The 23,191-nt window shown below is 44.9% G+C and overlaps 1 long non-coding RNA gene across 1 annotated transcript in view; it reads right to left on the reverse strand.

The window, feature by feature from the left end:
* Window positions 1–721: 721 nt before the first annotated feature.
* Window positions 722–23,191, reverse strand: part of LOC311518377 — a 31,303-nt gene continuing 8,833 nt past the window's right edge. The window contains exon 2 of the long non-coding RNA XR_014710968.1: window positions 722–1,389. This is a non-coding gene — a long non-coding RNA (uncharacterized lncRNA). The remainder of the gene's footprint in view (window positions 1,390–23,191) is intronic.

The following is a 23,191-nucleotide window of genomic DNA, read 5'->3' on the forward strand; positions in this document are numbered from 1 at the left end:
TTTCTCAATGGTTCTCCAGGCACTTGTGGATCACTGTGGGCATTTCACGGAGATTAACGCAGGCTGGTCCGGAAAGATGCATGATGCACACATCTTTCAGAACACAGGTCTGTTCAGGAAGTTGCAAGTTGGGACTTTCTGCCAGGACCAGAAGATCACTGTAGGGGAAGTCGAAATGCCCACTGTGATCAGAGACCTCGCCTACCCTTTAATGCCATGGCTCATGAAACCATACACAGGGAGCCTTGACAGCAGCAAGGAGTGCTTCAACAGTCTGAGTCAGTGCAGAATGACTGTTGAGTGTGCTTTTGACCATTTAAAGGGCTGCTGGCGCTGTCTGTATGGGAAGCTGGACCTGGCTGCTGACAACATTCCTACGGTTATAACCGTATGCTGTATTCTCTATAACATTTGTGAAGGGAAGGGTGAAAGCTTCACTCAGGCATGAACCACTGAGGCTGAATGCCTGGAAGCTGAATTTGAACAGCCAGAGACCAGTGCTATTAGAGGGGCCCAGCATGGGGCTGTAAGCATTAGGGATGCCTTGAGGGAGCAATTTGATGCTGAAAGCCACCAGTAAGGTTTAGTGCCCTGCATGGAAGTGAAGTGCAGTGGTTCCAATGCTCATAATCATTTGTGTTTGCTACGTATGATGCACTGACTTGCAGGGCCTGTTGCTTTCCTGGGCTATGCTATCTTTTACTTAATGCAATAAAAAATGTTTCCAAAACCAAAAAATTCATTTATTGAAAAGAAAACAACTGCTGGAGAAACACACATGGCACGACACATCTGTGCTATGTGGGAGGAGGGAAAGGGGTAGGGTGGGGAAAGGAACAATCACAGATTTGCCTATGTCCTATTATCATTTTCAGTCTTCTTGCCTGGAGTGCTGTGCAACAAGTACTGCACTTCAGGCTGGCTAAAATGTATGGTGATGGGGGTTGAGTGGAGTAGGTAAGGGTCGTAGTTTGCAGGGGTGGGCAGTGAAGCTAAAGGCGTTGGAGGCAGCTGCTGCCGATAAGAAACCAGATGTCCGGGAAAGTGGGTTGGGGTAACATGGGAGCACAGGAGAAAGAGTTTGGGGACAAGGGCTGCGGAGAGAGGGGGCACGGATCTGCTCCCTATGCAGTACTATGAGCACCTACATCGAGTCTGCTTGGCGCTCCATAATGCTTAGGAGCTGCTCCATGGTTTGTTGCCAGCAATCCGCATTCTCCTAGCAGACCCTCCTTTTGGTCTCCTGCCACTCCTGTACTTTATTGTCAGTAAGGGACTGCTGCATAACTCCATGCAGAAGGTCCTCCTTGCTTCTTCACAGTTGCTTCCTGAGTCTTTGCAGCTTTTCGGCCGTTGATAACAAGGATGGCTGGGATCTCAACGTTGCATCTGTAAAGCCAAAATGCAACGTTTAACAGAGGCAGCATTGTTAACACTAGACAGAGCAATGATTTGGCCGAACTTATAGAAAAGCACAGTGCACACAATAGCAGAAACTGCCTGTCCCAAGGCGAATGCACATAACCCACAAGAGCCCTGAAATGGTAAGTACCATGGGGGATGGGGAGGGGGGAAAGACTGATGGTTCCAGGGGCATACTGTCCTCTGGGGTCCTGGAAAACAGCTCCTGGCTGCATGCATCTAGGGATCTCCCACTTTCCTCCTCCTGCTTTGTTGCACTCTGGGCTGCCATGGCCTCTGAAGTGTCCATGGTGCTCTTCAGCGTGGAGGTGGGGTCGCCCCCAGTATCTCGTCCAGCTTTGTTGAACTGGCAGGTCGTGGGGGCAGCCCCGGAGTGGCTGTTTCCCTCCAGCGCTTCGTGATAGGTATTCCGCAGCTTCTTCAATTTAACCCTGCACTGCGTCCCGATCATGGCCCCTTTCTCTCAGGGCCCTTGATATCTGCCCGTAGGTATCGTAATTCCTAAGGCTGGAGCACAGCTGGGACTGGAAAGCTTCCTCCCCACAAACACTGATGAGGTCCAGCACCTTGCCATTGCTCCACACTGGGGATCACCTGGCACATCGAGGCATGGTCACCTGGAAAGATTCGCTGAGAGCACTCCATGCCTGGCTGAGCCAACAGGAAGGGGATTTTCAAAATTCCCAGAGAATTTAAAGGGTGGGTCCAACAGTTGGTCACCTGAGGACAGGGCAGTCGACTTCAAAGTGACGACCAGAGTGGCTAGAACAGGCACCGTGCGACACTTCCTGGAGGCCGGTCAGAGTGTATTAATAGATCAGGGCGTCCACACCGGCACCATGGCACTCCAGCCAGGGTGCAACAAGCTCTATGTTTCTTGTGGAGGTGAATTACCGGGGCGCTCCAGCTGTGGAGTCTGGACGCTCTATGTGCCTTACCAGTGTGGACACCTCAGGAGTTAGGGTGCCCGGGGCTGATTTATTAATGCACTCCAACTTGCAAGTGTAGGATAAGAAAACATGTGAAGGTAAGATCTGTATAGCTGAGGTACCCAAACAACCTTAACTCTTTTTTGTAGTAGGGCATGCACTAAACAGATGTTTATGATTACGGTATTTTAGCATCTGTGGTCCCAGATGAAATTAAACTAATTTTATTCACTCTCTCTCTCTCTCCCTCCTCATGGTGTCACTATAGGGTAGAAATACGGTTGTTTGGGTGCCTTAATTATGCATTTCTTTTAATTAGAAACTTACCACTGTATTTCTTTGGTTTGGGGATAATTATTTTTGCCCTTAAGACAGTGATATGTATTCTTAAGTGTAATTCTATTTTGTTGCTTTTTGTCTAAAGAGCAACAGTTGGGCCAAATAATCTACTAGTGAGAATTCTGACACGTTTCTTGTTTCCATCATATCACTTTCGTTACAACCAGTAGAATGGTTACATGTATTTTAGCTGTAGAGAAAGGGTGGTATGTTGATCGAACTACATCTAATGTCTCAGTGACTCCACTAAAGCGACGTGAGCTGTTGACCTGACCCTCTCTAGAGTCTGTATCAGTGGTTTTCAATTTTCTTGTTTGCAACCCCCCTAAAAAATTTACTAGTAGAGGTGCAGACGCTTTGGAAGCTTTGAATGGAAATGTAAATGCCTTTGGAAATCTATTGTCCATCTATTCTACAGAGAATTCTTTCCTGGGTATCTAGCTGGTGAATCTTGCCCATATGCTCAGAGTTCAGCTGATCGCCATATTTGGGGTCGGGAAGGAATTTTCCTCCAGGGCAGATTGGACGAGGCCCTGGAGGTTTTTCACTTTCCTCTGTAGCATGGGGCACAGGTCACTTGCTGGAGGATTCTCTGCTCCTTGAAGTCTAAACCATGATTTGAGGTCTTCAATAGCTCAGACATAGGTGAGAGGTTTATCACAGGAGTGGGTGAGTGAGATTCTGTGGCCTGCATTGTGCAGGAAGTCAGACTAGATGATCATAATGGTCCCTTCTGACCTTAATATCTATGAATCTTTAGTTGGAGCCTGACACCTGGCTGAACAGAATAAGTCTTTTGCAGACCCCCTTAGACATAGTCACAGGCCCCCAGGGGTCCATGGACCACAAGTTGAAAGCCACTAATCTATATAATTGTTAATAACTTAAATGCAAAATTTAGAATGTAATTATCACCTACGCTCAGGATTTAATGTAATTTGAATGATATGTCAAGTTTGAAGAGAGTCTGCATTATTCCAGTGGCTTTGTCCCAATTGATCTCACCAACAGAATAATGCAGTAAGAAATCCAAATTAACCAGCTCCTTCAAAAAAAAGTTGGCAAAGAGCTCCTCACCTGCCTGAAGGGCCACACAGGAGAAAGACTGCATACTGAACTTTGATTTCCAGAAAAGATTATGGAAGGGGCAGGAGTCAGCCTAGGCACTAGCTAGCTTGCATTTTGAATTGAAGGTTTACTGAGCATGTACACTAATTTACTTTCAATTTAATATAGACTATGGAATGTGTACATGTGAACATTGTTTAATGGTAATTGACAGTGATGCTAATTTAGTTATCAGTGTTATTCAATTGCCTCTGGTTCCCTATTCCCTTTGACAAATCCTGTTCAGTGAAATAATAGGACAACTGAAATTCATTTACTTTTATCTATTTATAAAGTTTAAATAGTCCGGTGCAACGATAAATTAATCCACCTGTTCTATCATTTCTGTTTGTCTTGTGTCTTAAATATTCTATTTCCCTATCATAGGCAGAATAGGGAATCAAGCCAATTATTCCTTTAGGCAAATGACTAAGAATTTTTCCTTTTTTAAAAAAAAAAATATATTGGGGCTGCCAAGCAATTGAAAAAATTAATCTCAATTAATCACTGTCAAACAATAATAGAACACCATTTATTTAAATATTTTTGGATGTTTACTACATTTTCAAATATATTGATTTCAATTACAACACAGAATACAAAGTGTATAGTGCTCAATTTATTACAAATATTTGCACTGTAAAAAAGATACAGTATTTTTCAATTCACCTCATACAAGTACTGCAGTACAACCTCTTTATCACGAACGTGTAACTTACAAATGTAGAATTATGTACAAAAAATAATTGCATTCAAAAACAAAACAATGTAAAACTTTAGAGCCTACAACTCCACTCAGTCCTAGGTCAGCCAAATCGCTCAGACAAACAAGTTGGGTTGCAATTTGCAGAAAATAATGCTGCCCACTTCTTGTTTACAATGTCACCTGAAAATGAAAATAGGTGTTCGCATGGCACTGTTGTAGCCGGCATTGCAAGATATTTACATGCCAGATGCACTGAAGATTCATACATCCCTTCATCTTCATAGGACATGCTGGTGTTGGGTTTTGCTCGATAATGATCCAAAGCAGTGCAGACCGACACATGTTCATTTTCATCATCTGAGTCAGATGCCACCAGCAAAAGGTTTATTCTCTTTTTTTGGTGGTTCGGGTTCTGTAGTTTCCGCATCGGAGTGTTGCTTTTTTAAGACGTCTGAAAGCATGCTCCACACCTCGGCCCTCTCAGATTTTGGACAGCACTTCAGGTTCTTATACCTTTGGTTGAGTGCTGTAGCTATTTTTAGAAATCTCACATTGGTACCTTCTTTGCGTTTTGCCAAATCTTCTGTAAAAATATATTCTTAAAACAAACATGTGCTGGGTCATCATTTGAGACTGCTCTAACATGAATATATGGCAGAATGCGGGTAAAACAGAACAGGAGACATACAATGTTCCCCCATGCAGTTCAGTCACAAATCTAATTAACGCATTATTTTTTTTAACAAGCATCATCAGCATGGAAGCATGTCCTCTGGAATGGTGGCTGAAGCATGAAGGGGCATACAGATGATTATCATATCTGGCATGTAAATATCTTGCAACGCCAGCTACAACAGTGCCATGCGAACACCTATTCTCAGTTTCAGGTGACATTGTAAACAAGAAGTGGACAGCGTTATTTTCCGCAAATTGCAACCCAACTTGTTTGTCTGAGCGATTTGGCTGATGTAGGACTGAGTGGAGTTGTAGGCTCTAAAGTTTTATGTTATTTTTTGTACATAAAATTCTACATTTGTAAGTTACACTTTCATCATAAAGAGATTGTACTGCAGTACTTGTATGAGGTGAATTGAAAAATACTATTTCTTTTACCATTTTTACAGTGCAAATTTGTAATAAAAATATAAGATGAGCACTGTACACTTTGTATTCTGTGTTGAAATAGAATATATTTTAAAAATGTCAAAAAACATGAAATTCATTAAATATTTTTAAATTGGTATTCTATTGTTTAACATTGCGATTAATCTTTGAGTTAATCGCATGAGTTAACTGTGATTTATTGACAGCCCTAATATATCTGTATCTATATCTAGAATGTGAATAAATACTCTCTCACCTTCTGTCTAGAATAATTTTAATGTTTCATAAGCTGAAACAAATCTTCTGCTTTTTTTTTAAAGCAGGATTTGTACTGTTAAGACAAAAGCAATCGCATAACTAAAGTGTTTTACAAGTACTTGTCAACACGAGGCTGTTTATATTAGGAAAGAAAATAAAATTAGGCCTCCTGTGAAGTGAAGAGCAGAGTTTACTATCAATGCAATGTAGGATTTTAAAAATATATTCTGAGAGACACTCAAGGCTGTGAGCACAGAAGACTACGATGTCAGTTAGGGACTATCAAAGGCTTAAGGAAACAAACCTCTTACTAGCCTACTTTTTAAAGTCGGTTTTAATACAGTTTTATAAATTTTTATAGGACCTCAGGCAAGATTCTCAAAATGATTGACAAGCAGAAGCAAAATCAAAGCTCACAGCTTGGACTACACCTATGAATGATGCAGGATTTGGTTCACATATAACTGCAACAAGTGTCACACTGGAAGATACCAGCACATAGCTCCATTGATTTAAGTGGAGCTCTACAAGTGGCTAGAGTACACCCACACTGCACTCATTGCTGGATCAATGCCATTGTTACAGGGATTCAAATCACAGGGTTTAGCAGATTTGTTTGGAGTGGCGCAATAACAGGCCACAGCAGAACAACGAAGAGGAAAAGGGCAATGGAGTTTCAGTTCTGAACACAAATCATCCTCTCTGGGTTGGGTTTGACTGCAGGAGTTCTAATTTAACTCAGATTGATATCAATGTTTAAGAAGCTTCTAGCTGCATTTCACTTCATGTTGTTTTATAAGCTGTAAACACAATGTACATGTTATATAGGGAAATTCCTATATTTCCCCCCCAGCTCATTTCCCTAGGCTCTAGTTAGTTCAACCCAGTTATCTCCCCCTCCTCTAGGACTAAACTAGGTGCCTAAAAATCTTCTGCTGGACATGCGCACACTCACCTCAGTCTAGGCACCTGTCTCATGCCTAAGATCCAGCAAGCTGTTCCCCCACCTATTTCACCCCAATCTGGTGGGCGTTCTGACATGTGGCCTACTGGATGAGGCTCCACACAAAACAAAGAAAGAGAAAGTGCCCTCCCCCCACAATGTTTATCCCAGTGGTTAGAGCACTTTCCAAGGCTATGGGATACCTGGACTCAAATTCCCACCCACCGCCCACCCGCACCTGACATGAAGCAGGGATTTTAACTTCGGTGCTGATGTAATATTTGGACCTTCTTATTTTCCTTAGTTCTGAGCACAACTGTGAAAAGTTGTGAAAGTTCATAAAATTTCACACTAACCTACAACAACAAATGTTGATGGGAAAGAGAGACAAAAAAAACCCACTAGGCGAGTCCAAACAAAAAGCCCCCCGATATAACTCAAGAACTGTATTAAGATCAGACAATTAAAAAAAGAAAAGTGCGGGACTGGAAGTCTGTGACCAAAAGTGGCATGTTGAAAATTAGGCCAAATTGGCAAACGAACTGAGGAGACAGACTATTCTGCCTAGTGCACCCTTTTCTGGGTCCCTAAAAAACCCGCAACTTTAGGGGGAAAATACAGACACGTGTGAATGCTGGCTGACTGCAAAACGAAGGACGGGGAAGGAGAAAGCTTCACCATCATGGCTACTACCTCCGCCATTTTCTTGGACCCTAGACCTTCATTCTAATCTGACAGATGTCCTGACGAGAGAGAGAAACACAGACACACTCACTCCCACACCCACCCAGATGATACCAGCTCCTCCACTGGCTCCAACTAAATCCCAAAGACCCACCTTAGATGTGAGGCTCCATCTTCCTTCTCCACATCCCCAATGTGTCTTTTCCTTCCTACCCTATTTTTTCTCTGTTCTTTCTAATAAGAGCCTGGCTTAGCTGGCGAAGAATTGACCTCTTTTGCAATATGGCTGTGAGCCTGTGGCCAGAAAGGTAGCTAAAAGCCAATGCTGGTAACAAGTTTGCCAGGACTCAGATGGCTGATAAGACTGCGTGCTGTGCTTGTGTTTTCCAGCAGTGAAAGTCAATGCCAGAGACAGAATCTGCATTTTGTGTGTGTGTGTTGGTCTCCTTTTGCCTTTAAGGCAACGAGATCAGACTTTAACAAGAACGGCTCCAGCCCATTTCAACTAACTTCTCCTCTTTTCCCAAAAAAAGAGCAGTTATTACCATCTGAAAGACAGTCAGAAGGCAGAGGGTTGTCGTTCTAAAGGCTCTCTACAGCTAAAGGGACAGGGAAACAAGGGATGTTACAATGAAAGCCTTATTAAATGTTACAGAAAAGAAGGGAAAAAAAAGTAAAGCATCTGAAATGTATCTTTAAACATTTTGTTAACCTTTTATTAATAAGGTGTTTGCCATGGTATCGAGCAGGTGGAGATTTCTGTGTACCAAACCCAGAATCTCATTAAAAACTATTTAAAGTTGGACAGAGTCAGGGTCATGTTAACGTCTTTGACTCTTTAGATGCAATATTTGGGCCCAAATTAAATAATCAGGTCCCCCACCCTAGAGAGCGCCATAACCACTGGGCTATAGTGTAGGCTGTTCTCAGTCTCTCCAATTGAACCAGTTCCACTGTGCATAAATAATTAAACATCAGGTGGAGGAGGGGGACTGGGAGCTGTCTCCCACATACCTCTGGGTGCTCTAATCCCCAGGTTAGAGAGTCAGTCTTACCCTTTCCCTAACCCAATTCATGTTTATTTGTAGACAGTGGAACAGCTTCAAAAGGAGTGATTGAGAGCAGCACAACCCAGAATAATCAACAGCCCAGTGGTTAGAGCATCCTCTTCGGGGTGGGGAGAAGATTCCTACTCCACATCAGGCGAAGGGAAGACTTGAACCTGGGTCTGCCCACATCCTAAGTGACTGTACCAACCACTGAGCTATAGGTTAGGAAGGGGGCATCACCACCTCCTTGTTTTCTGTGAGAAAGGGCTTAGGTGCCTAACTCCAGGAGAGGGTTCACAGCTGTGAATCCCAAGTGGCGGGAGATGCCTTCCTGTGGCCCAGACTTAGGAACTTAACTCCCTTTGGGGGCAGGGCTTAGGACCACCCCCTCCTCTGGATTTCCTATTGAGTAGCATAGGCAGCTCCCTACTCAGCAGGTTGGCTTTTGTGGATCCCATTCTTAAGCACCTGACTCTCCCCAGGCAGCATAAAGGGGGCCTAGGCACCTAACTCCAGGCTGTACATCCACTAGACAGCAAGGCTCTTAAATTTAGGTACCGGAAAACTGAGTCCAAGTCCACTTAGTGGATCTAGCTCTGGTTCTTTTCCGTCAATAAGTAGCAGCATAATTAAAAGGTGATCACATTACTGGGCTACCTACTCTCTAATGTTACAAAGGAAGACAAAAGCAAATGGCATGAGGCTGGGGGGAAAAAACAAACAATAAAAACATCAAAAGACCATTTAGTCAATAATATGAGAATTGCAAAATATAGCTCAGTTTGAGCTATAAGTACTTCCAGATTTAGGTTACTAATTCCTGGCCATCTCACCTCAATGCATGGTTCAGCGATATGAAGAGGCCTTCTAGGTAGCTCACAAAGACAAACATTTCAAGTGAAGAGACACCCCATAATCATTAAGCAGCAGTTGCTAAGGAACTCACTTTAGTTGCCCAGCAACCATGCTAGAAATTATGTGGCATCTCAGCCATTTACTCTTTTCATAGAGTACCTGCCTGCTCTAGCAGTGGCTTTGTCTCCTCATTGTACCCTTTCCTCCAGAAGATCCCATAGAGATTATGGGGCAGTTGCCCACACTGGGCAACTCTGCAGAACCTATAGGAGCAGTCGCACACTACCACATGATGACCAGGATGGCGTGAGGCCACCATATCTCATGAAGACTCTTACGTTAAGAAGGGAGGGTACCAGGGTTTATAGGAGGGATGCCAGCTGTAGGGAGAAGTACTATATAATCGCTTTGGGGAACCTCAGTCCATGTTTATAAGTCTTCTGTTGCTGTTCTTGTCAGCATAGGAATTCAAACATGGGCTACAGGCCAAACCCTAAAGTCCTTATTCAATTATTATTCACTCCTTACCACAGAGTTTGAGTTGATATAAAAATTTTGCAAAGGTCTGCCTACACACACTCTGGTGAGGTAAAAGACAACAAAAGCATGTAACACAATAGCATCCTCATTAATAATATTTTTCACTTCCATAGCATCGTCCATGCAAGCTTCTCAAAGCACTTAATAAAATGAGTATGGAGGCTTATTTCATTAAGGTTTATAGGGAGAGGGGTCTCAGACAAATTGTTTAAGTGATTTCTCAAACCCACACAGCAAGCCTGTAGCAGAGCAGAGATCCCAGATTTCCTCACCACTAGTCCTGTGGTTTAGTTACCAAACCATGGGTGAAATCCTGGCCCCATTGAAGTCCATGGGAGTTTTGTCATGGACTTCAGTGGGGCCATGATTTTACTCCATGTGTCATCTCTAACATAAATCCACTTCTCTTCCACCCCAAATAATTTGTTCAATTAACGCAACCCCTTTGTTTGTAAATGTCCATGAGCAGATCACTGTATTTATAATTTGTTCATAATTCAACATTTCTGAAGAATAGTTTAATATATTTGAATTCTGGATTTTTTTGCAAATTTCTCATAAAAAAAATCTACTGAATACTTACTTGCTAATACTCAGAATTTGCTATTTGAGCACTGTAGTTGGTTAATTAAGTCACAGGACTTGTTTCTATTTCCTAATTGTAGTATATGACTGAGAATACCTTTGGGAGAACAACTCAAGGGCTAATACAGAAAGCATTCTAACTTTATTCAAAACACCGCATTGAAATTAATTTCAGGCCCCAAGGTAAAGCTAGAAGAGAAAAAAAACTGACAGGGTGCTGTAGGTACTGAAGAGCTAGATTCCCCCTTAATTCTACCCTTTGTAAAAGTAGAGACATGGGCCCGGTTATCTCAGGGCAGATTTTTTTTTTATTTGGGGGTTGGGAAAAGAGAAGAGACTATTCTGGATTTTTCCTGTACCTCGGAGAAGCTAACAATACTTAGTGAAATGAAATGGCAGCCAGCAAAGGAACACACCCCCTCATAAAGACATTGGAAAGGAGGGAGGACAGGCCTGAGAGAACTAAATGTGAAGGGTACAAGAATTTCTTCTCTCAGTATTTATTTATCCAGAGCCTCATATAGGGGTTTGGGCTTTCTTGGAGTCAACTTCAATTTTTCAGGTCTCCCTCCCCCATTTCTAGCTTCATGTGTGCACCTAGCTTTTTACATATTGCTAGACTCCTTGTTTTCTCTCAGCATTCAGGTAACGTTTTCCCCACCTTTCGTCTGTCACAGTCTTTGCTCTGCCCGAAGAGTCTCAGGCTCAACACAGGGCCCTGCAGGATCCATGTTTTGTTTTATTGCAGTCAGTCAACAGGTAGCAAATCAAAATATCACCCTATATACATTTATAATCAAAGCAGAATTAGGTGCCATCCATACTGGCCTTATAATTGACTTTCAAAACCATGCTGAATCGTGGTGTCAAAGCATGTTAGAACAAACAGGCTGTATAACTAGATTAATGGCACACCATGTAGCCAGCACTGTCAGGAACCTCCCCTACCTGATTTAACCACAAGTAAGTTAAAACTCTGCTTAAGGCAACTGCGCAGAAACTGGCATCCAGAATAGCATAGAAAGGTTTTCCTACAATACTAAGACATGTATATAAAGGCAGCCTCGCAGTAGTACCAAGAAGGTAAAGTTGAGGAAGAAAGTGTTAGCAGAAACTCACAAGATATGGAGGTCAGCTTCAGACAGCCTCAAATAAGTACCCAAAGGTTTGGATGCCTTTTTCAAATGTATATAACTCCTTGACTTGTTGGAAAGCCAGTTGGAAGAGTTCCTTTCTCACACAATTTGACACTTCCAATGTCAGCCAGAAATATGGCAAGGAGGTCCTAGCCAGTAAATGATTATGGGCCTGCTCCAAAGCCCATTGGTCACTGGAGTCTTACTTCCCCAATTTACCTTTAAAATTACTACTTGTATAAATAATACTAACATATTCTACAGCAATTGCCCAAAACACCACAGAATATACTTTTAAGGATTTTAGAGCATTCCTATAGAGCCTATTGTAACAGTTTTGCTGTGCCCCCTAAAAGTCTTAAAATATGGGAAGAACAGACTTATACATGTGCTATAGGGACTATTAATATACAAGTCCTGAATCCATTGAAGCCAATGGGAGTCTTTCCACCAATTTCAGTGAACTGTGCATCATGCTCATATAACCCATCTGTACCAACCACTACCTACTGCTCTCAGATCCATAGATCTCAGAACGCATACACCCTGCAGCCCAGCAAAGTCAATCAGGGCAGAAACCCTGATTAAGGATTTCAAGCTAGCCAAAAAATACTGAGTGATTTCCAGCAGCTCACATCCAAAATGGACTGAAATAATGGCACATCATTAAGGTAAGAGGTGCTGTATGATGTCTGAAGTCACAGATTATTAAAAAGAGCCTTTAAGTTTGTCTAAAAGGAAAAGTATAGCTTAGTCTCAGCTCAGGTGTTTACCCTACCTTTAAGGGCATTTGGAAAAACCTCCAATTTATCATAATGATCATGGAACATAAAAAGCTAAGTAAAATTATCACAATTTTCCACCAATTATGGAGATTAGTGAGGGAATCTGAGCCTGAAGAGAGCATAAGCAGCAATTTTTATATTCTTTCCTCTTTGTTGTGTCTAATAGTCTGTGCCAGGTGCTCTAGAGGTAAAAGACACCCAGAGCTCCTGCTTAGATACCATGGGCTGGTACCTTTGCTGAGACTAGCTCCAAGCCTTCTCGCTAATCTGCTAATTAATGTGATTTTAACTACAGAAGTCACTTACATGGTCTGGACCCATTTAAGATAGTTCATACTCAATTCACCCACATTCTGTAAGAGTAGGGGAGGAAAATCCAAACCACTCCAGCTGGCCAGGTGCATTCTTAGCATGAAATAATTAATGACATTTTATTCACTGGACAGAGTTGGTTAAACAAAGAAACCGACAAATGTTAGTCATACACTTTAAAGTCAGAAGGGACCATTATGATCATCTAGTCTGACCTCCTGCACAACGCAGGCCACAGAATCTCATCCATCTACTCCTGTAATAAACCCCTAACCTATGTCTGAGCTACTGAAGTCCTCAAATCATGGCTTATTAACCATTTATACATCACTATGCCAAAGTTCAGGACAGGAGTGATATCAGTAGCTTGCTCTTCCTGTTTTTAAGCCCCAGGACAAGTATTGTAGCAAAGTATGGTATTGGTCATTGTTTATTACTCAGCAGCTTCAGCATAGGGATTTGTGTGAATCCCATCTTCAGTTTTACAGGGTGTGAATTCTCAGCCCTCGAATTCTGCTTTGAGGTTGAGGTCTTGTGGGCATTTAAATGTGAGGACGAAAGCAAAACTCAGACAAAACCTCCAAGTTTCACATTCATTTGGACACAAATCCAAAAAGCATCCTAGATTTGCTTGAAGAATTCCCAGTTGATAACAGAACTGGGAAGACCACTAAGGGTATGTCTACACTACGAAATTAGGTCGAATTTATAGAAGTCGGTTTTTTAGAAATCGGTTTTATATATTCGAGTGTGTGTGTCCCCACAGAAAATGCTCTAAGTGCATTAAGTGCATTAACTCGGCGGAGCGCTTCCACAGTACCGAGGCAAGCGTCGACTTCCGGAGCGTTGCACTGTGGGTAGCTATCCCACAGTTCCCGCAGTCTCCGCTGCCCATTGGAATTCTGGGTTGATATCCCAATGCCTGATGGGGCTAAAACATTGTCGCGGGTGGTTCTGGGTACATATCGTCAGGCCCCCGTTCCCTCCCTCCCTCCGTGAAAGCAAGGGCAGACAATCATTTCGCGCCTTTTTTCCTGAGCTACCTGTGCAGACGCCATACCACGGCAAGCATGGAGCCCGCTCAGGTAACCGTCACCCTATATCTCCTGGGTGCTGGCAGACGCGGTACGGCATTGCTACACAGTAGCAGCAACTCCTTGCCTTGTGGCAGCAGACGGTACAGTACGACTGGTAGCCGTCATCGTCATGTCTGAGGTGCTCCTGGTCGCCTCTGTGAGGTCGATCAGGAGCGCCTGGGCAGACATGGGCGCAGGGACTAAATTTGGAGTGACTTGAGCAGGTCATTCTCTTTAGTCCTGCAGTCAGTCCTATTGAACCGTCTTATGGTGAGCGGGCAGGCGATACGGACTGCTAGCAGTCGTACTGTACCATCTTCTGCTGAGCAGCCATGAGATGTGGATGGCATGCAGTCCTTCTGCACCGTCTGCTGCCAGCCAAAGATGTAAAAGATAGATGGAGTGGATCAAAACAAGAAATAGACCAGATTTGCTTCCCCCCCTCCCCTGTATAGGGGACTCATTCTTCTAGATCACACTGCAGTCACTTACAGAGAAGGTGCAGCGAGGTAAATCTAGCCATGTATCAATCAGAGGCCAGGCTAACCTTCTTGTTCCAATAACGACAATAACTTAGGTGCACCATTTCTTATTGGAACCCTCCGTGAAGTCCTGCCTGAAATACTCCTTGATGTAAAGCCACCCCCTTTGTTGATTTTAGCTCCCTGAAGCCAACCCTGTAAGCGCCCCTCCCAGCGTCAGAGCAATGGCAAACAATCGGGCATCTGAGAGTGCTGTCCAGAGCACTCACAATGGAGCACTCTGATGGGGCTAAAACATTGTCGCGGGTGGTTCTGGGTACGTGTCGTCAGGCCCCCGTTCCCTCCCTCCCTCCGTGAAAGCAAGGGCAGACAATCGTTTCGCGCCTTTTTTCATGAGTTACCTGTGCAGACACCATACCACGGCAAGCATGGAGCCAGCTCAGGTAACCGTCACCCTATGTCTCCTGGGTGCTGGCAGACGCGGTACGGCTTTGCTGCACAGTAGCAGCAACCCATTGCCTTCTGGCAGCAGACGGTGCAATACGATTGGTAGTCGTCCTCGTCGTGTCCGAGGTGCTCCTGGCCACGTCGGCAGGGAGCGCCTGGGCAGACATGGGCGCAGGGACTAAATTTGGAGTGACTTGACCAGGTCATTCTCTTTAGTCCTGCAGTCCTATTGAACCGTCTTATGGTGAGCGGGCAGGCGATACGGACTGCTAACAGTCGTACTGTACCATCTTCTGCCAGGCAGGCAAGAGATGAGGATTGCTAGCAGTCGTATTGTACCATCTTCTGCCAGGCAGGCAAGAGATGAGGATTGCTAGCAGTCGTACTGTACCATCTTCTGCCAAGCAGCCATGAGATGTGGATGGCATGCAGTCCTTCTGCACCGTCTGCTGCCAGCCAAAGATGTAAAAGATAGATGGAGTGGGTCAGAACAAGAAATAGACCAGATTTGTTTTGTACTCATTTTCCTCCTCCCCTGTCTAGATCACACTGCAGTCACTCACAGAGAAGGTGCAGCGAGGTAAATCTAGCCATGTATCAATCAGAGGCCAGGCTAACCTCCTTGTTCCAATAACAATGATAACTTAGGTGCACCATTTCTTATTGGAACCCTCCGTGCAGTCCTGCCTGAAATACTCCTTGATGTACAGGCACACCCTTTGTTGATTTTAGCACCCTGAAGCCAACCCTGTAAGCCGTGTCGTCAGTCGCCCCTCCCTCCGTCAGAGCAACGGCAGACAATCGTTCCGCGCCTTTTTTCTGTGCGGACGCCATACCAAGGCAAGCATGGAGGCCGCTGAGCTCATTTTGGCAATTAGGAGCACATCAACCACCACACGCATTATCCAGCAGTATATGCAGCACCAGAACATGGCAACGCGATACCGGGCGAGGAGGCGACGTCAGCGCGGTCCCGTGAGTGATCAGGACATGGACACAGATTTCTCTGAAAGCATGGGCCCTGACAATGCATGCATCATGGTGCTAATGGGGCAGGTTCATGCTGTGGAACGCCGATTCTGGGCTCGGGAAACAAGCACAGACTGGTGGGACCGCATAGTGTTGCAGGTCTGGGACGATTCCCAGTGGCTGCGAAACTTTCGCATGCGTAAGGGCACTTTCATGGAACTTTGTGACTTGCTTTCCCCTGCCCTGAAGCGCATGAATACCAGGATGAGAGCAGCCCTCACAGGTGAGAAGCGAGTGGCGATAGCCCTGTGGAAGCTTGCAACGCCAGACAGCTACCGGTCAGTTGGGAATCAATTTGGAGTGGGCAAATCTACTGTGGGGGCTGCTGTTATGCAAGTAGCTCACGCAATCAAAGATCTGCTGATATCAAGGGTAGTGACCCTGGGAAATGTGCAGGTCATAGTGGATGGCTTTGCTGCAATGGGATTCCCTAACTGTGGTGGGGCTATAGACGGAACCCATATCCCTATCTTTGCACCGGAGCACCAAGCCGCCGAGTACATAAACCGCAAGGGGTACTCTTCGATAGTGCTGCAAGCTCTGGTGGATCACAAGGGACGTTTCACCAACATCAACGTGGGATGGCCGGGAAAGGTGCATGATGCTCGCATCTTCAGGAACTCTGGTCTGTTTCAAAAGCTGCAGGAAGGGACTTTATTCCCAGACCAGAAAATAACTGTTGGGGATGTTGAAATGCCTATATGTATCCTTGGGGACCCAGCCTACCCCTTAATGCCATGGCTCATGAAGCCGTACACAGGCAGCCTGGACAGTAGTCAGGAGCTGTTCAACTACAGGCTGAGCAAGTGCAGAATGGTGGTAGAATGTGCATTTGGACGTTTAAAGGCGCGCTGGCGCAGTTTACTGACTCGCTTAGACCTCAGCAAAACCAATATTCCCACTGTTATTACTGCTTGCTGTGTGCTCCACAATATCTGAGAGAGTAAGGGGGAGACGTTTATGGCGGGGTGGGAGGTTGAGGCAAATCGCCTAGCTGCTGGTTACGCGCAGCCAGACACCAGGGCGGTTAGAAGAGCACAGGAGGGCGCGGTACGCATCAGAGAAGCTTTGAAAACCAGTTTCATGACTGGCCAGGCTACGGTGTGAAAGTTCTGTTTGTTTCTCCTTGATGAAACTCCCCGCCCCTTGGTTCACTCTACTTCCCTGTGAGCTAACCACCCTCCCCTCCTCCCTTTAATCACCGCTTGCAGAGGCAATAAAGTCATTGCTGCTTCACAGTCATGCATTCGTTATTCATTCATCACACAAATAGGGAGATGACTACCAAGGTATCCCAGGAGGGGTGGTGGAGGAGGGAAGGAAAATGCCACACAGCACTTTAAGCACAGCACTTTAAAAGTTTACAACTTTAAAATTTATTGAATGACAGCCTTCTTTTTTTTGGGCAATCCTCTGTGGTGGAGTGGCTGGTTGGTCGGAGGCCCCCCCACCGCGTTCTTGGGCGTCTGGGTGTGGAGGCTATGGAACTTGGGGAGGAGGGTGGTTGGTTACAGAGGGGCAGCAGTGGCAGTCTGTGCTCCAGCTGCCTTTGCTGCAGCTCAACCATACACTGGAGCATTCTGGTTTGGTCCTGCAGCAGCCTCAGCATTGAATCCTGCCTCCTCTCATCACGCTACCGCCACATTTGAGCTTCAGCCCTGTCTTCAGCCCGCCACTTACTCTCTTCAGCCCGCCACCTCTCCTCCCGGTCATTTTGTGCTTTCCTGCACTCTGACATTATTTGCCTCCACGCATTCGTCTGTGCTCTGTCAGTGTGGGAGGACAGCATGAGCTCGGAGAACATTTCATCGCGAGTGCGTTTTTTTTTCTTTCTAAGCTTCACTAGCCTCTGGGAAGGAGAAGATCCTGTGATCATTGAAACACATGCAGCTGGTGGAGAAAAAAAAAAGGGACAGCGGTATTTAAAAAGACACATTTTATAAAACAGTCGCTATACTCTTTCAGGGTAAACCTTGCTGTTAACATTACATACATAGCACATGTGCTTTCGTTACAAGGTCGCATTTTGCCTCCTCCCACCGCGTGACTACCCCCTCAACCTTCCCCCCTCCCTGTGGCTAACAGCGGGGAACATTTCTGTTCAGCCACAGGCAAACAGCCCAGCAGGAACGGGCACCTCTGAGTGTCCCTGAAGAAAAGCACTCTATTTCAACCAGGTGACCATGAATTATATCTCACTCTCCTGAGGATAACACAGAGAGAGAAAGAACGGATTTTGGTTGAATGCCAGCAAACATACACTGCAATGCTTTGTTCTACAGTGATTCCCGAGTACGTGTTACTGGCCTGGAGTGGTAAAGTGTCCTACCATGAAGGACGAAATAAGGCTGCCCTCCCCAGAAACCTTTTGCAAAGGCTTTAGGACTACATCTAGGAGAACCGCAAATGCCAGGGCAAAGTAATCCTTTCACATGCTTGCTTTTAAACCATGTATAGCATTTTAAAAGGTACACTCACCAGAGGTCCCTTCTCCGCCTGCTGGGTCCAGGAGGCAGCCTTGTGTGGGTTTGGGGGGTACTGGCTCCAGGTCTAGGGTGAGAAACAGTTCCTGGCTGTCGGGAAAACCGGTTTCTCCGCTTGCTTGCTGTGAGCTATCTACAACCTCCTCCTCCTCATCATCTTCTTCGTCCCCAAAACCTGCTTCCGTATTGCCTCCATCTCCATTGAAGGAGTCAAACAACACGGCTGGGGTAGTGGTGGCTGAACCCCCTAAAATGGCATGCAGCTCATCATAGAAGCGGCATGTTTGGGGCTCTGACCCAGAGCGGCTGTTCGCCTCTCTGGTTTTCTGGTAGGCTTGCCTCAGCTCCTTCAGTTTCACGCGGCACTGCTTCGGGTCCCTGTTATGGCCTCTGTCCTTCATGCCCTGGGAGATTTTGACAAAGGTTTTGGCATTTCGAAAACTGGAACGGAGTTCTGATAGCACGGATTCCTCTCCCCAAACAGCGATCAGATCCCGTACCTCCCGTTCGGTCCATGCTGGAGCTCTTTTGCGATTCTGGGACTCCATCATGGTCACCTGTGCTGATGAGCTCTGCATGGTCACCTGCAGCTTGCCACGCTGGCCAAACAGGAAATGAGATTCAAAAGTTTGCGGTTCTTTTCCTGTCTACCTGGCCAGTGCATCTGAGTTGAGAGTGCTGTCCAGAGCGGTCAGAATGGAGCACTCTGGGATAGCTCCCGGAGGCCAATACCATCGAATTGTGTCCACAGTACCCCAAATTCGAGCCGGGAACGTCGATTTAAGCGCTAATCCACTTGTCAGGGGTGGAGTAAGGAAATCGATTTTAAGAGCCCTTTAAGTCGAAATAAAGGGCTTCACTGTGTGGACGGGTGCAGGTTTAAATCGATTTAACGTTGCTAAATTCGACCTAAAGTCCTAGTGTAGACCAGGGCCTAGTCTTTCAGCTACAGATTCTCAGTTAATCACTGTTGCCACCCACCATCTTGTGTGGGAAAGTCCTGGTGCTACAGACCTCTTAAGGTCTGCAAAAATAGCATCCCACTTCTGAATTTTTTACAGAAATTCAAAGGCTCTGGACTTCTCTTGCAGAACCTTGGAAGAAGATGGGTGTGTCCCTCATGACTATTTTCCTGTCCAATTCTCCATGTCCAAAGGACTGGCCTTTTCCACTAAGCTCTGCAGTAAGGGGGAAAAAAGTGTCTGGCAGAAGATTTGGGGTTCAGCTGAACTGAAGGGGAAAGCATCTCCCTGGCCTTCCTGCTGCTCTGAACTCCCATGAAGGGGGTCACAGAACAGGGTGTGATCAACCTCTGCCATTCCCTGTTTAGCCCCCCTATAGACTCCCAATTTCCACTCCTTGAGCAGCTTCAGGAATTCATTCCTGCCATCCATCAGCACCTCCTCTACCCTACACAAAGTTTTTTTTTTTTGGTCAGATTCTTGGCCCCCCAGCTCCCTCAATGAGCCTTAGGATGCTCATCAGGCCCCACTACTCCCCTACCCCAGCCTTATGAGACCCCTGAGGATGTTGGCAGACACAGAAGTAGGTGCCTCAGCCACAGAAGATCCAAAAGAAGCTTCTGAGTGAGCCCACACAATTGGTGGAATTCACAGCATCACTGGGGTCCCAAAGAAGCAACTGAACCCTGAGATCCTCTAGGCAGAGGTGGGAAAAGCACAAAGCAAAGCTTTAGGGGCTGATAAGGGAACAGGGGCCTGTACAGATGGCGAGAGACTGGGGGAAGCTTGGAAGGTCCAGGGAGGCTGGAAAGGGTATGAAAATTACATTGACTCCCTCAATTTTATTTGCTGGGTCCTAGCAATTAGCTGCTGTTAATATAGACACGAGCAGAGCTTTTTCTACCCTGATGAAATTCCAGGTCAGTTCTCTTTTCCTGCAGTCACTTCTTGTTTTTCAAAAGTGATGTCCCCTGACAGTTCTCTAGTGGAGGTTGACTTGAGAGAGCTCTAGCTATTTAAAAATGGGAGAGCGCATTTAATGACACATAAATTGTTCTGCAAATAAAGAGTGCGCTGAAGGAATTTACATTTCCCCAGATAACCAAAACAAACAAACATACATACATCTTACATTTTTTACTTTAGCAACTAGCTTTTTCTGCATACAGAGGTTTCAATCCATAACTAGGATAGCAAGGCGGAGACTACTATGCAGGGAACAGAAACATTCTACAAATGGCATCGATCCAATTTTAAGTTTGCAGGATAAATTCTGCTCTGCTACCCCCTGCACAGACATGACAGAGTAGAATTTGGCCCTTTTATTTTTCTGAGCTGTGATGGGTGCGCCACTTACCATTAGGATGGCATTCCCTCCTGGTCTTTCTGGGGGGTAGCTTCAGAGGTGAACACTCATTCCTACAGTTGCACACCACCTCTCCGCTTCTCTCTCTGGATCTGCAGCCCCTCTCTAGCTGCATGAGCCATAGCCTCCTCTTTGTGAGTTTACCCTCCATCCAAGTCAGCCTATTTGTTTTCCCCTTCTGAAGTAAGGAAGGCTTCCTTCAGTAGTCCTAAGCAGCCTTCCCATTTACTGTGTCTGTACCACTGCCTCAGTGGCTGGCAGGGGAACATGGGCCCATCCTCTGCTCGAGGTTGTGGCTCAGGGATTCTCTAGCCAGCAGTCAAGGTCTGTTCCCTTTTTGGGCTTACTGCCTTTCCCTGAGCCCTCTCCTACCATCCAGCACTCGCCTTTCTCTGGGATTTGCCAGCCTCCTAATTCCCCCTTCCCAGAGAGTAACTACAGGCTACCTATCTCTATAGCCTCTAAACCCCTTCTCCCAAGGGGTGACTGCAGACTTTCCCAGCCATCCTTTCTACTTCCAATCTCCTGTCTTTGTTGTCCCAGCCCAGCTGGTTTCTCCTCAGCAGGAGCACCCTAACTCAGTCAGGGGATTACCAGGCCACCTGATTCCCCTCAGCTATGACTTGTTGGGTTAATTGGCCCCCTTCTCACTCTGCATTAATCCTTTCCAGCCAAGTGCAGAGGTCACCACATAAGCATATATGTTCCAGAGAGACACGAGTCCCTCCCATAGTAAAGGGCACAACCCGTTTTTCAAGAACTGATTTTGCCCACTCCCTCTATATACATCAGAAAATATTCCTGTCAGGTCTTTTAATTAGAAATGAGAAAACTAGTTTTTAACATTTGGGGATAGAAGTTTGGCAAAGGAATGGAACCAACAGAAGTTCAAAGTTCTGTTTAGTCACCAGAAATTTGGAACACATTTTGTGCTGTGTACCCTTATCAGAGTGCTTCCTTTCTTCCCATCCCCTTCCTTTGACAATTAACCAAGAGTTAACTATTATGCAAAGATTATTTTGCAAATGCTGCCTCGTAAATTGTGCTACAGTGAATATTGAAATTCATGCTTTTAGCCACCTTCTAGGCAAAATTAAAACACACTTGGCCATAAATTATCTAAATTTGCCACCTTAACAGTGATTGACCTGAATATGGTCTAAGAAGGGCAGAGTTAAGGTTGTTTAGGTTACCTTAATTGTGATTTTGCATACTTTCAGGATTGGTTTGTTTTTAAAGTTTAGCCTTACCTTGGAATTTTCTGGCTTTCAGATGTTTGGGTTTTTTTGCTTGCAAAGTTATTTTTTGGTTTTTCCCTTTAAACTCTCTCAAATTCAATGACAGTTTAACAAAGATTTCCAGGAAACGATTGTACTTACATATTGCTTTCTATAAGAGTAGCCACTGAAATCAATTGATATTAAATCTCAGATTAATCTTTGAAGCCTGAGCCAGGTCAAGAGACTGGGTCCAGGAAAAGGGTCAGTATCTGCTCACTCCAGTGATTAATTACACTTTCCATCAGAAGATCTCTAAGCTCATTACAAACGTTAATAAATGAGCCCTTACAATGCTCCTGTGCAATAACGAAGTGTTATTACCCCAGTGTGTTGTAAGTGAAAGGGAGGTACAGAAATTCCATTACCTCTCTACTGGCATACAAGAAGTCTGTGGCAGACCTGGGAAAAGAGCCCTGGTCTCCAAGCTTACAGCACAATGCCTTAAACCACAAGGCTATCCTGGTGGCAAAGATAAAGAAATTGAAGAATAATCAGTGAGTATAAATGTCACAAGGACTATCAAAATATGGTTTCTCATCCCAGGGGTTTGTCTTATGTTTGCAGAACGTTTTATAAATTTGGCTGCAGTTCTGCTTGTGGGATTTCTGTGACTTGATTGAGCCAGAATTTATTTGAAGCAATTTAAACCACCCCCGTGACTGTATTATCCTGCAATAATATTACTACATAGCTAAAAGCCATCTAAGAAGAAGCGAGTTGAACTGAGTTAAAGTGCATATACAATTACTAATCCTACCAGAGATGCTTTTGATAGAGATAAACTTTTCCCCTTAATCCCTGCTCTAGTTAACGACAACCAAAGTGGACACACTTTCTGATCAAGAGCACAAACTCCAACACTAATAGATTTCCCAGGGGTATAAAATACCCAGCCTAGCCATCACTGAGCCTATTTGTAACGCTCTTATTACTTCATTAGCTTTCATGAATTAAGCCTATATCTGCTGTGCTCTTTTAGAACTCATTTAGCTCCTGATTTCCTCTAATTGGTCAGCTTTGCATTAACAGACAAGCTCTTGAAACCAGGTACCAAAGGCTTAGAATTAGAAGTAAAATTACCACTGAGGTGATAGAAGAATTCCCAGTACCAGCCACTTGCTCTCAGATTAATAGCAAAAATCTCCAATAAAGCTGGCCAGAGGATGACAATTCTGCTTTTCAGCAACTGCAAATTTGTTCTCATTCCATATTGGAATGAAAACAAACCCTGTCATAAATATAAAGGGTAAGGGTAAACACCTTTAAATCCCTCCTGGCCAGAGGCAAAACTCTTTCACCTGTAAAGGGTTAA

Source organism: Lepidochelys olivacea, assembly GCF_965140295.1.
Source record: "Lepidochelys olivacea isolate rLepOli2 genome assembly, chromosome: 3".
Lineage (NCBI taxonomy): Eukaryota > Metazoa > Chordata > Testudines > Cheloniidae > Lepidochelys > Lepidochelys olivacea.